The sequence below is a fragment of the Peromyscus californicus genome, unplaced genomic scaffold (assembly GCF_007827085.1).
Source record: "Peromyscus californicus insignis strain IS unplaced genomic scaffold, ASM782708v3 Scaffold_9__1_contigs__length_137607984, whole genome shotgun sequence".
NCBI lineage: Eukaryota > Metazoa > Chordata > Mammalia > Rodentia > Cricetidae > Peromyscus > Peromyscus californicus.
In genome coordinates, this window is record NW_026294617.1 from 66,714,100 (window position 1) to 66,726,158 (window position 12,059).

Sequence of the window (12,059 nt, forward strand, 5' to 3'; positions counted from 1 at the left end):
TATGTAGGTGTCCTGCTGGCTGGCCTCGGGTAACCCTCGCTATATTCTTTAGCCATTTGCTGAGTGTCCTGTGCCCAGAGAAGGCAGCCTTCTTGGGTGGAATAGTATCAAAACAGCTCTAAAAACCTTCAGAATCACCCAGGCCCAGGACTGCCTCGGGTGTGCCTAGGTGAGCTGTGGGTCTCTGTAGCTCAGGGAACTTGCGGTTAGAAGAGGAGCCAGTATGTGTCCCAGTGTGTGTGTGTGTGTGTGTGTGTGTGTGTGTGTGTGTGTGTGTGTGCTACTCTTTGGGGACTTTCTTCAGTTGATTTGTGCTGCAGGGAAGCCCCCTGCTACTCCTCTGGATTTTTCTCATTGTTATGACCAATACCTGACAAGAAATAATTTGAAGAGGAAAGTGTCTGCTCTGGTTTACAGTTTCAGGAAACACACTCCATCATAACGAGGAAGGCATAGTGGCAGAAGCGGGAGGCCAAGAGGTCACATTGTATCAGCGGTCAGGAAGCAGAGCGGGGACAGGAAGTGGAGCCAGGCTATAAAACATCAAGCCTCCCTCCTGCCCTGGGACTCACTTCCTGCAGCAAGGTTCTACCCACTAAAGGTTCCACAGACGCTCCTACCTGGGGACCAAGTATTTAAACACACAAGCCTTTAGGGACTGTTTCACATTAAAACCACCACATCTTACCACTGGCATCCATAGACTCATGGACGTCTCCTTACACAAAACACACTCATTCCAAATTCCATAGTCTTTAGCAGTGCCAAGACTGTCCAAAGCCTCTTCTGAGACTCAAGGCAGATAGATCTCTTACCTGTGAGGCTCTCTTAATCAAAACACAAGTTACATACTTCCAACATACATTAGCACAGAGTAAACATTTCCATTCCAAAAGAAAAATGGAGGCATGACAAGCAAATATTGGACAAAGCAAGCCAGAAATTTAACAGACAAGCACCCAATCCTAGAGCTCTATGTCGGCACCTGGGGATCCCGATGGAACGGTCTGAACTCCAGAGACCTTAGGTGGTCCTGCATCTCCAGTTTTTCTTCTCAAAGCACATAAAGCCTCTCTGTTGAGAATGTCATTTCCTTCCACAGATGACACATGGTTCTGGCCTCTCTAACATCCTGGGCTTTCTATTGCAGTCGGGACTTCACCTTTACAGCTGCAGGCTTATGGTCTATTAAGAATTTTCTTGCAATGATTCCAACCATTGCACGGTCTTGGTAACTCTCTGCAACTGTGAACTAAAACTCTTATGTACCTCCTCAATCTGGTGTTTCTTCATGACTGAAAAACCCGCACCATATAGACAGTCTTGCCTAGTTCAATTGCCAGCTTTACATAAAGACTGGCCTCCTTAGGTATCAGTTGTGGTAGCCTCTGTGTATTGATTCCAGGAGCAGGGGCTCCTTCCAGCATTCTGAGTGCAGGGGCTCTCTCTAATGAATTTGTCTTTTCACAAAGAGAAAGAAGACTTCAGTGGGTGTCTCCTCTAAGTTGCTTTATGTCAGGACATTTTATCACCGTAAGAAATGAAATTAGGGCAGACAACGGTGCAGAGGAGTGGGACTGGTGCTGTGATCAGCCTAACCGTGGGAATTTTAAACTTTTAGGGACTTTTTTTTGCGGGGGGTGAGGAGGAATGCAGAAGAGTTGGAACTTTGGGCTAGAAAAGCTGATGGGTGTTGTGGGTACGGCTTAGGAACCATTCTAGTGGGATCTAGGAAGCCAAGAGTGCCGAGAGAATGATGAACAGTAGAAGCCTGGTTCGGAAGGTTTCAGGCAGGAACAAGGATTTTTATCAGGAACCTGGATAGAGGTTATTGATATTTCGGACAAGAATTGGGCTGTATTCTGCCTGTCCAGGCAGTGTAAATGAATTTGAACCTGAAAACAATGCCCGGTTTACATGGCAGAGAAAGTTTCAGGATCAGGAAACATCCAGGTTGGTGCTGAAGACGGGAGAGCAGTGCCATTATAGAGAGCCTCCTACACTTCACTGGAGCAGTGAGAAGGTATTCCTTCCAGGTTTGCTCACTGAAGCAGATCCAACGGAGATTCAGTGGCCTGGGCCACATCTCAAGCAGGGAGCAGCATTTGGCAATGTCATAAACACTGAGCTAGCCAGTTTTGTATCAACTTCACACAAACTAGTCATTTGGAAAGAGGGACATTAAATTGAGAAAATGCCTCCATAAGAGAAGTCTGTAGCATGTTCTCTTAGTCAGTGATTGATGTGGGAGGGCCCAGGTCATCGTGAGTGGTGCCTCCCCTGGGCTGGTGGTCCTGGGTGCTATCAGGAAGCAGGCTGAGCAAGCCAGGAGCAAGCAAGTCAGGAAGCAGCACTCCTCCATGACTTCTGCTTCAATTCCTGCATTCAGGTTCCTGTCTTGAGATCCTGCTCTAACTTCTTTTGGTAATGGACTGTGATGTGGAAATGTAAGTAAGATAAATCCTTTCCAACCTAAGTGGATTTTGGTCATGGTGTTTTATTACAGTAAGACAAAGCTAACTAAGACAAGCATTGTCCATGTGGGACTGGTTTTGAAGGCATGAAGGATGTAATATTGAGGAAATTATGCAGAGCATCAGAGGCCAGGCACTGTGTGGCAAGTTCAGAGTCTCTGTAGAGAGACCCCAAGGGGCATATTGATGGTTGCTGTCATGAGTCAGTTGCAGTCATGACCCCAGCATATTGGAGATGCCAGGGTCATGGGCCATTTGCTGTGGAGAGACGAAGATGGGGAATGGAGCCAGCCTACATCTAAGAGTGATGCTCTCTCTGCTTACTTCAGGTGGCAAGGCTGAAAGAATGGGAATGTCTGAGGTCTTTGCAGCCCAGATGTCAAACACAGAGCTTCAGGATTTGGCATTTGCCCTGCTGGATTTGGGTTTTGTTTTGGTATTATTGTCTTATGCCCTTATTCTCCTCCTTTGGAAAAAGTGTGTTTACTTTGTACCATTATAAGTTGGAAGTCTATACCTTGTGGCTGGGATCCCAGAGTGTATAAGTGGAGAAGGTGATCTGAACTACAGAATGCATCTATTGCTCTCTGCTTCCTAATTGTGGGCCCGATCTTTCCAGGTGCTCTAAGTTCCCTCCATCTTAACTTCCCTGTTATGATGGAATATTCCTGGAACTATGAGACAGAACACTTTCTCCCTTAACTTGATTTTTTTTTCAGGATATTTTATCACAACAACAGTACAAGAAACTAAGACAGTCTATTCATTATATGAATTTTAATTTAATTCCGTTGTGATATAAACACAAAAATATACATAATTATACATGCAGGCAAACTAACTGGTCAAGCACACTAAAGAAAGGACAGTCATAGGACAGAGTAAGGAAGGACCAAGTAACTTTTAGGGTCCCAAACTGAAATAGTACTTTAGTTTATATTTTAGTGATTATTCATAAATTAATATATATTGTATAGTCTCCTACCATGTGTCTTCAGAGTCCAGAGTTACACAGTGGAACTATTCATACCACTTGTCTTAAATTTAATCATAATTAAATAAGTAACAGTCATTATAATTTAGTTGATAAGGATGTATTTAATTTTTAAGCGAAAGTGTGTGCGCATACACAAGTGTATGCTAATGCCCCATGGAAGCCAGAAGAAGGCATTGTATTCCTCTGGAGCTGGAGTTATAGGTGGTCACAAACAGCCTGACTTGGGTTATAGGTTTTAAGTAAAACTTTTGATATCATGAATTTTCCACCTGGTGATTTATGTGTCTTGTTTGATTAAAAAATGATTCAAAGGCAGGGACAGTGGCTCCTGTCTGTAATCCCTGCACTGTGGGAGGCTGAGAAAGGAAGATAATGAATTTGAGGCCAGCCTGGGTTCCATAATAAGTTCCTGGCCAGTGTGGGCTACAAGAAACAAACAGCAACAAAAACAAGCAAACAAGAAAGCCTCGGGCTACACTATTGGCTTTAATAATGCTCTTAATGAAAGCAATCACTATGTTCTTTTGATTTGACAAAGGAAGACAGGCAGGAGTGAGGATCTGTAGATGAACAGTTGTTACTGTGCACTGGCCCAACTGTACATGGTCATTCTCATTAGAAGTGGAGTAGGTGGTGTTTTATGTCATTTTTCATCAAATTGGGAAAAGATTATTTGTAAACCATGTTTCCTGGGTTTTTTTTGGGGGGGCAGTTGAAGGGGGGCTTCTGTGGGATGTCTTTCTGTATGCTGTGAATATGTGTTGCTCTGATTGGTTGATAAATAAGGCTGCACTGGCCTATGGCAGGGCAGGATAAGGTTAGGTGGTACATTGAAACGGAATACGAGCCGAAGAAGGGTGGAGTTTGAGAGATGCCAGCCCGCAGCCAAAGGATCAACAAAATGCCAGCAGACTGGTAATGCCACAGTCGCATGGCAACATATAGATTAATATAAATGGGTTAGTTTCAGGTGAATGAGCTAGCTAACAAGAAGCTGAAACCATAGGCCATACAGTTTGTAATTAATATAAGCCTCTGAGTAATTATTTTATAAGCAGCCGGGGGACGTGCGGGTGGGAGAGATTCATCCAGACTGCTGGGCAAGGCAAGACTGGAGAAATTTCTGGCTACAGGGGGCAGAAAACAAAAGAAAGATAAAATATGGATAAAGTCAGACAACCTTGAGAAATACCTGATAGAATTTTGACCTCAGGCTGACACTATTTAATAACGCACTGTTCAATTGCTTCTTCTGCTTTAGAGTATAGTTTAAAGGAAGAAAGAGTTTTAATTTTGTCTTTTCTCTTTATTGACTGGAAAATAGCTTGAAGTAATTTGTTCCAAGATGAGGCCCTGCACGGCAAGCATGTGCTCTGATTCCTTTTGTTTCTGACACTTGATTCCACAGGAGAACAGTCCAACTGGGCGCACAGTCTCAGGGAAAAGCACTGTGTCAGCTCCTTCTCTTACTGTTGTGACGAAACACTTGACAAAAACCAACTTAAGGAGGGGTTTATTGTGACTTACAGCGTGAGGGGATGAGTCCATCACCATGGTCAAAGAGAGAGGCTGGGCGATCACACTACACAGAGTGATGGATGCTTGTATTTCCTTGGCTTCCTTCTTTTATGCATCCTGGGATCCCAGCCTTTGGAATGGTGCTACCCACTCTTAGGGTGGGTCTTCCCATCACAATGAACTAAGTCTAGGTAGTCCTTCACAGATGTGCCCCGGTCTTGTTTCTAGAGCTTGTCAAGTCAACAGTCAAGAACCACCACCATGACAACTCTCCCACAACACCTTCTTGATGTTTTCCTTGAGAACTAAGGGCAGAGAGGTCAGAGGTCAGCCTTCAGGCTGATGCTTTGGATTGTGGGAGGATGCCACTCTGGTATATTCACGATCCCTCCATGCTATGAAGCCGAGATCCCATGGCTTGGGTAGGGCTTCTTTCTGTACTTCTGAACTGGACTGAGGAGTTGGGAGGATCACGTGGTGTAAGAAAGTGACTTTTTCTGTTTACTTTCACATCAGTCACCTGCTCTGATTTTTTTTCCAACAGTCACGATGCCCCTTTGTTCTTCTCATTTTCTTCTCCTTCCTTCCTTCCTTCCTTCCTTCCTTCCTTCCTTCCTTCCTTCCTCTCTCTCTCTCTCTCTCTCTCTCTCTCTCTCTCTCTCTCTCTCTCTCTCTTTCTTTCTTTCTCCTCCTCCTCCTCCTCCTCCTCCTCCTCCTCCTCCTTCTTCTTTAAGATTTATTTATTTATTATGTAGTGTTCTGCCTGTATGTATGCTTGGACACCAGGAGAGGGCACCAGATCTCATTATAGATGGTTGTGAGCCACCATGTGGTTACTGGGAATTGAACTCAGGACCTCTGGAAGAGCAGCCAGCAGCCAATGCTCTTAACCTCTGAGCCGTCTCTCCAGCCCTCTTTTTATTTTTTTAAGTTCAATTTTAAAGGCCTTAAGGTTAACGGGACGTCATCTCAACCTCTGTGTTAGTTACCTTTCCATCATGGTGACCAAAGTACTTACCAGAAACAGTGGAGGGAGGCTTTATCTTGGCTCATGGTTTCAGAAGATTGTAGTTAGGAGGACTTGGCAGAGCCGCTCAGTGTGTCTTGGTGAGAGCATGGCATAGTGACTGGACACATTCTTATACCAATGTGAAGTGGAGAGTGGGGACAGGAACTGGGGGCTGGGCTATACTGGTCAAAGGCCCATGCCTAGTGAATGACTTCCACCAGACACTCCAGACCTAATGGTTCCAAACAGCACCACTAGCCAGAAGGCCATGCAGGACATCTCAGATTCAAATCCCAGCACCTGACAGTAGGTTTCTGAGTCCTCAGTCTTAGTGTTTAGTGTCACTGTTAGGCTTGCCTTTTCCTGGGGAATTGATAGGTATTTGTTACAAAACTACAAGACACCAGGCTAGGAGCAGCTGGCCAGATAGTTATTGACTCTATATAAATCTGACTATGAAATTCAGAAGGTTTAATCTGTCATAAAACTATCATTTGCTTTTATAGGGAAGGTGACTTAGATCTTTTGAACCATTCAGGACTAGGAACAAGCACAGAGTGGGGTTCCTAGTTCAAGATCTCCTCTCTCTCTCTCTCTCTCTCTTTTCCCCTCCCTCCCTCTCTCCCTCCCTCCCTCCCTCTCTCTTCCCCACACCCCCCTCAACCCAGGTTGTACATACAGTTCCTGCACCATGAATCTGTTATGGATGGTTGGGACCTAGGTGTCAAAGACCACAGTATCCATGTCTTTTCAGAGGCTTGCAGTCAAGTCTGCCCTCACCGCTCATGCCTGCAGGTGAAGGACCAGGCAGGCTATATCTGGACCATGGCTTACTGCTTCCCACTTGGTAGCTTCTTCTTCTTCTTCTTCTTCTTCTTCTTCTTCTTCTTCTTCTTCTTCTTCTTCTTCTTCTTCTTCTTCTTCATTTAAATATATATTTGTGAGAAGGAAGTAGACTCTGGTGAGTGGCATCTAGCACTTGTCACCATTATTCTGGTCTTCAAAACCTCAGCAGAGGCAGGTGATAAGGAAAGCCCACATACACTTCCATCCTTTGTCTCCCTTGGATTTTGAGCACATAGGAATCCATGGCCATTGCCATTCAGTAGAAGCAGATCCTCTGGTCAGGGAGATCAAGATGGAAGATCCTGGGAGGCACTTCAGGTGGAGTAGATCTCTGACAGAGAGAGATCAAGCCATGGCATTTATGGAGATAGTAAACAAGAGTGAAGAGAAGCTAAGTGGAAAAGCAGGTTGAGAGAAAGTGCATCAAAGATGTCACAGTCAGGAACAAAGGCCTTTTAGGGTGATGGGGAAATGATTTTTTTTTTGTTTTGTTTTGTTTTTTCGAGACAGGGTTTCTCGGTGTAGCTTTGTGCCTTTCCTGGAACTCACTCTGTAGCCCAGGCTGGCCTCAAACTCACAGAGATCTGCCTGCCTCTGCCTCCCGAGTACTGGTATTAAAGGCATGCGCCACCAGTGCCCAGCGGGAAACGATTTATATGGACCCTGAAACCTGGGTCCTGCGCCAAGGCATTCCAGGGAGGGTAAAGTGCAGGACGATTGAGAGGGTTCTTGAGTAGGGGAGCAATCAAAGATAAAGGTGTTATCATTCACAACCACAATTCTGCATCTGATTTGGCCTAAAGATTAGGATGTAACAAAAGTAAAGCTGTGTCCGAGGGCTGGTGCTAGGACCTGCTAGCCTCTTGGTAGCCCACACTGCAGTTCCTTCGGTCGCTACAATCCTAAGAGGGCTTGAGAGTGCAGAACCCCATCTGTGCCAGAAGAGGGCACTCTTTCCTAACAGACTGTGCGGTTTAACCAAAAGCAAGCCATACTGACCCTTCCTCTCAGCTGCAGGAGACACAGGGTACTTTATTCAGAGCTGGGGCATGCTGCCTATACAGCACAGCCAACAGGACTCCCTGACATTAGCCCAAAGTAATAGACTTAGGGTCTTGTCTGGCTACCATTTAGTCTACAAATACATAATGAGAACTGCACATCCGTCAGCATTCTTCCAGGTTAGAAGTACAGGGGAGGTGGATGAAGAGGCAATGCTCTGTGATGATTAATAAGGTATGATGTGCAATAGCCTCAAAAAGACATCTTAGGTTAACTCTAACCATGATAATAAAACTGTTAAGACATTGAGGAAACACCTGACACTGCTATGTGACCAAGAACCCGAAACTAGATAGGTCATAGGTCTAGTGAAGACAAAAACTAACACTATTATCCTGTTAAAGGAACACAGTAACAAAATGACTTCCAATGACTACTGCTAGCCCCACGGATCAGGGACATTTCCTCTTGCAGTGGATGAGACCGAATACAGAGACCCCAAATGGACAGTGAGTAGAGTGAGAGATTTTGGAGCACTCAGTCCCAAAGGGGATGCCTTCATCACAACCCTTCCTTTGAGACTCAGGGCTGTATTCAGAAAAGGAGGTAGAAGGATGGTAAGAGCCAGAGGTGACAGCTGACTGCAAGGAAACAGTGTCTTCCAGACACAGCAAGACTGAGAGGGAGAGGTAGACACGGGTTCTCAGTCCTCACCAAGACACTACCTGCAATTGATACCTGCTGAAAAAGGAAAAATTGGGTTTCTCCAATGGAGTCTCACCGGGTGATTAACCACACGTCAGAGTAGGTCCCATGCAGGAGTAGTTGGCCAACACAAAATGAATTCAATGATACTTATGTAGATTTTTTTTGTGTCATTTTACTTTGTTTGGAAATTTTTGTCATTTCAATCCTTTGCTTGTTTAGTTTGATTTCCATTTTTGTGTTTTTCAGTGTTTTGTGTGTGTGTGTGTGTGTGTGTGTGTGTGTGTGTTGTTTTGTTTTTGTATGTTTATGAGAGAGCGGGGAAGAAAAATTAGAGAGAGAGTGTGTGAGCAAAAAGTTAGGGGGTAGGGAAGTGTGCTGTGGGATGTTCTGTATGGCAAATGTGTTGCTGATTAGTCAATAAATAAAACACTGATTGGCCATTGGCTAGACAGGAAGTGTAGGTGGGACAAGGAGGAGAATAAAGCTGGGAAGTGGAAGGCTGAGTCAGAGAGACACTGCCAGCCGCCACGATGACAAACAGCATGTGAAGATGCCGGTAAGCCACGAGCCATGTGGCAAGGTATAGATTAATGGAAATGGATTAATTTAAGTTGTAAGAACAGTTAGCAAAAAGCCTGCCACTGCCATACAGTTTGTAACCAATATAAGTCTCTGTGTTTACTTGGTCGGGTTTGAGCGGCTGTGGGACTGGCAGGTGAGAAAGATTTGTCCTGACTGTGGGCCAGGCAGGAAAACTCTAGCAACAGAAGTGAGTCGGATTTAGGAGGAATTGGAGGAGGGGAAAACATCATAATACATTGTATGCAATTCCCTTTTCAGTTTCAGTTTGAAAAAGAAAAGAGACGGTGTGAAGTGCTTTGGATTGGAGTTATAGGTTTGCCAATTCCTGTGCGTTCCTGCACAGTTTATTTAATCTCTCCGGGCTGCATTGTTTTTATCTGAAAGAAGACAAACACTGACACTGACTTGGGCTTACTCCCAAAGCTGAATACTTCCATGCAGTTAAGAAGTTCTGTATTACCTGGAACCCTGAGCTTCCCATTAAAAGATGGCTGTCATTCCTGTTCTTGTGCAGCTTGCACTCTTGGAGTCTGCCAACGAACGTTTGTGAAGCGTCACGTTCCAGTTCAGGGCCTCTCTCAGGGCTGGGGAGTGTTTGGTGAAGACAGGTTGGACAGCACCTGTGCAGAGAACTTGCAAGGTAAACAGTAAGAAGTAGACACGTAGCAAGTTCACTGTTCTAAATGATAAAAAGAAGCATGGGCTTTCCCGGAGTGGTGCTGACTTTGTCCTCACTCAACAATGTGAGCCTGGGGTGTTCACTGCATCTCTCTGGCCCTTGGTTTCTGCATCTGGAGCGGGGAAAGATCAGCTTCCCTCTGATGTTGCTCATGATGGTATCAGAGGCTTGTAGCCATGGTGATGATGATACCCTCAGATCTGCCTGGTGATTCAGAAGCCCATCACAGGGAGTTCTGCTGACCTCCAACTCCACCAGCATCTCTGTGGTTTCTCATGATGCTTTTGGAGACATTTCTGTCCTTTTCCCATAAAGAAGGAACCTTGGATCAAGGTAGACTCTAAGAGTCCTTTGAGGTTTAGTATTCAGGTTTCCTGCTGGAAGATTGGATCCCTTTGTTACTTCACCTGTCTGTCAAGATACAATTGTTATTTGAACAGGTTATATTGCTTTTTAAGTTCACTTTTAATTGTCAAGTCCTGTGGCCAAAAGAGCCCTTGACAGTCACTGCTGATGGATGAGGACAGTGTCATAATAGAGGACTCCTGGGCCCTGGTTGTCAAAGGATGGCGCTGGCAGTTCATTTCTAAGTAACACATGATCCACCAGTCCTTTGCAAAAAGCTTTGAGTTGGTGACGGCAGCTCTGGCTGCTATTTCCAGAATTTCTGCTTGACATGGCCCTTGTGTGACTTGAAAACCACCCTGCTCAGATCAACACCAGAAAACAGAAAGCTCAGGGAGACACCATATTGGATATCAACATTAAAGAAAAGGCAGCAAGTGTTTCCTCTCCACCATGAAGGATGTGTTGGAAATTGTTGGAAGAACTGGTTCTTCCCAAGACTCCTCACACCCGACAGTTCTGTAAATTTTGTGAAGACCAGACTGTATGAGAAACAGCTATATAAAGCTCTTCCTAGTTATGAAAAGTCAACCGTGGTGCTGACTATTCTGGAACCTGTCCGGAAGCTGCACTGGTAGCGGATGCAGATAATGACCTTTCCCAATCAGCAACTCTTCATGAGCTATGCTGGTGAAACCTTGACCAGTATGTGAAAGGGCTTCATCAAGGTGTTTGGATTTGGAAGATGTGTCTTCTTGTCCTGACTTTTTCATAGGACACTGTTCTTCAGCTATTCTGTCTCCAGAAAAACAAGGGACCATCTTGCTTTCTTTTCTTTATTTTTTCCTTTTTTTTTCAAGACAGGATTTCTCTGTGTAGCCCTGGTTGTCCTGAAAATAGCTCTGTAGACCAGGCTAGCCTCAAACTCAGAGATCCACCTGCCTCTGCCTCCTGAGTGCTGCGATTACAGACACATGCATCACCACTGCCCGGCCGACTCTATTTCCTAATCCTTCTGCCAACCTTCAATGCATCTTCACTGACAAAATACCAATGCCTTACAGAAGCGTGTTCATTCTTGCTTTCCAAGGCAAGAATGAGCCTCTACACTGGCTCATCTCTGTCTCTAAACAGTGTCTCCCACGTGTCTTCAACTTTCCCTCCTCCAGTCCTGTTCTGCTACCTGCTGAACTTTTACCTACCCTAGTCAATTTGAATTCACTCTTGGGGGAGAGCAAAGACAGAAATAGGTTATCAATGCAGAAAAAAGACCAGACTGTGAACTCTAGTCCCACCACCTGGAACTGAGCTTGAGTGGGTTACCCATTTCTTTCTTTATAAAATGGAAAGAACATTGTCTCCCTTTGGGGTTCTGAGCATTCAATGTGATCGTGCAGATGAAATCACAGCTTTGAGTGGACAGTAATCAAGTCAGCAAGAAAGCAAGCCCTAGACATTTTGTGGCGTCTAACCTCAGGTCAGTGCAGGCTGCTATCATAAGTTGCCATGCAAGGTGGATTGCAAATAACCAAGACTTCCTTCCCACACTTCCGGAGGATGAGCAGCCTAAGGTGGAGATGCTGACTTCAGCTGTCTGGTGAAGACCTGGTTTCTACTCATAGCACACGTGCAGTATCTTACAGGGTAGAAGGGGCAGCAGAGTTCTCAAAGGCTCCCTTCATAAGGGCGCTAATCCACTTATAAGGGATCCTCCTCTACGATTTAATCACCATCCCCCACACCCCACTCCTAAAACCATCATCTGGAAGTTTGAATTTCAACACAAGAGTTTGGGGGAAAAGAAACATTAAGCCTGTAGTAAATTTCAATAGAACTTACTGGAACTCAAGCTTGGTAGCTTACACCAGAAATTAAGCACTCAGGAGGCTTAGGACAGAG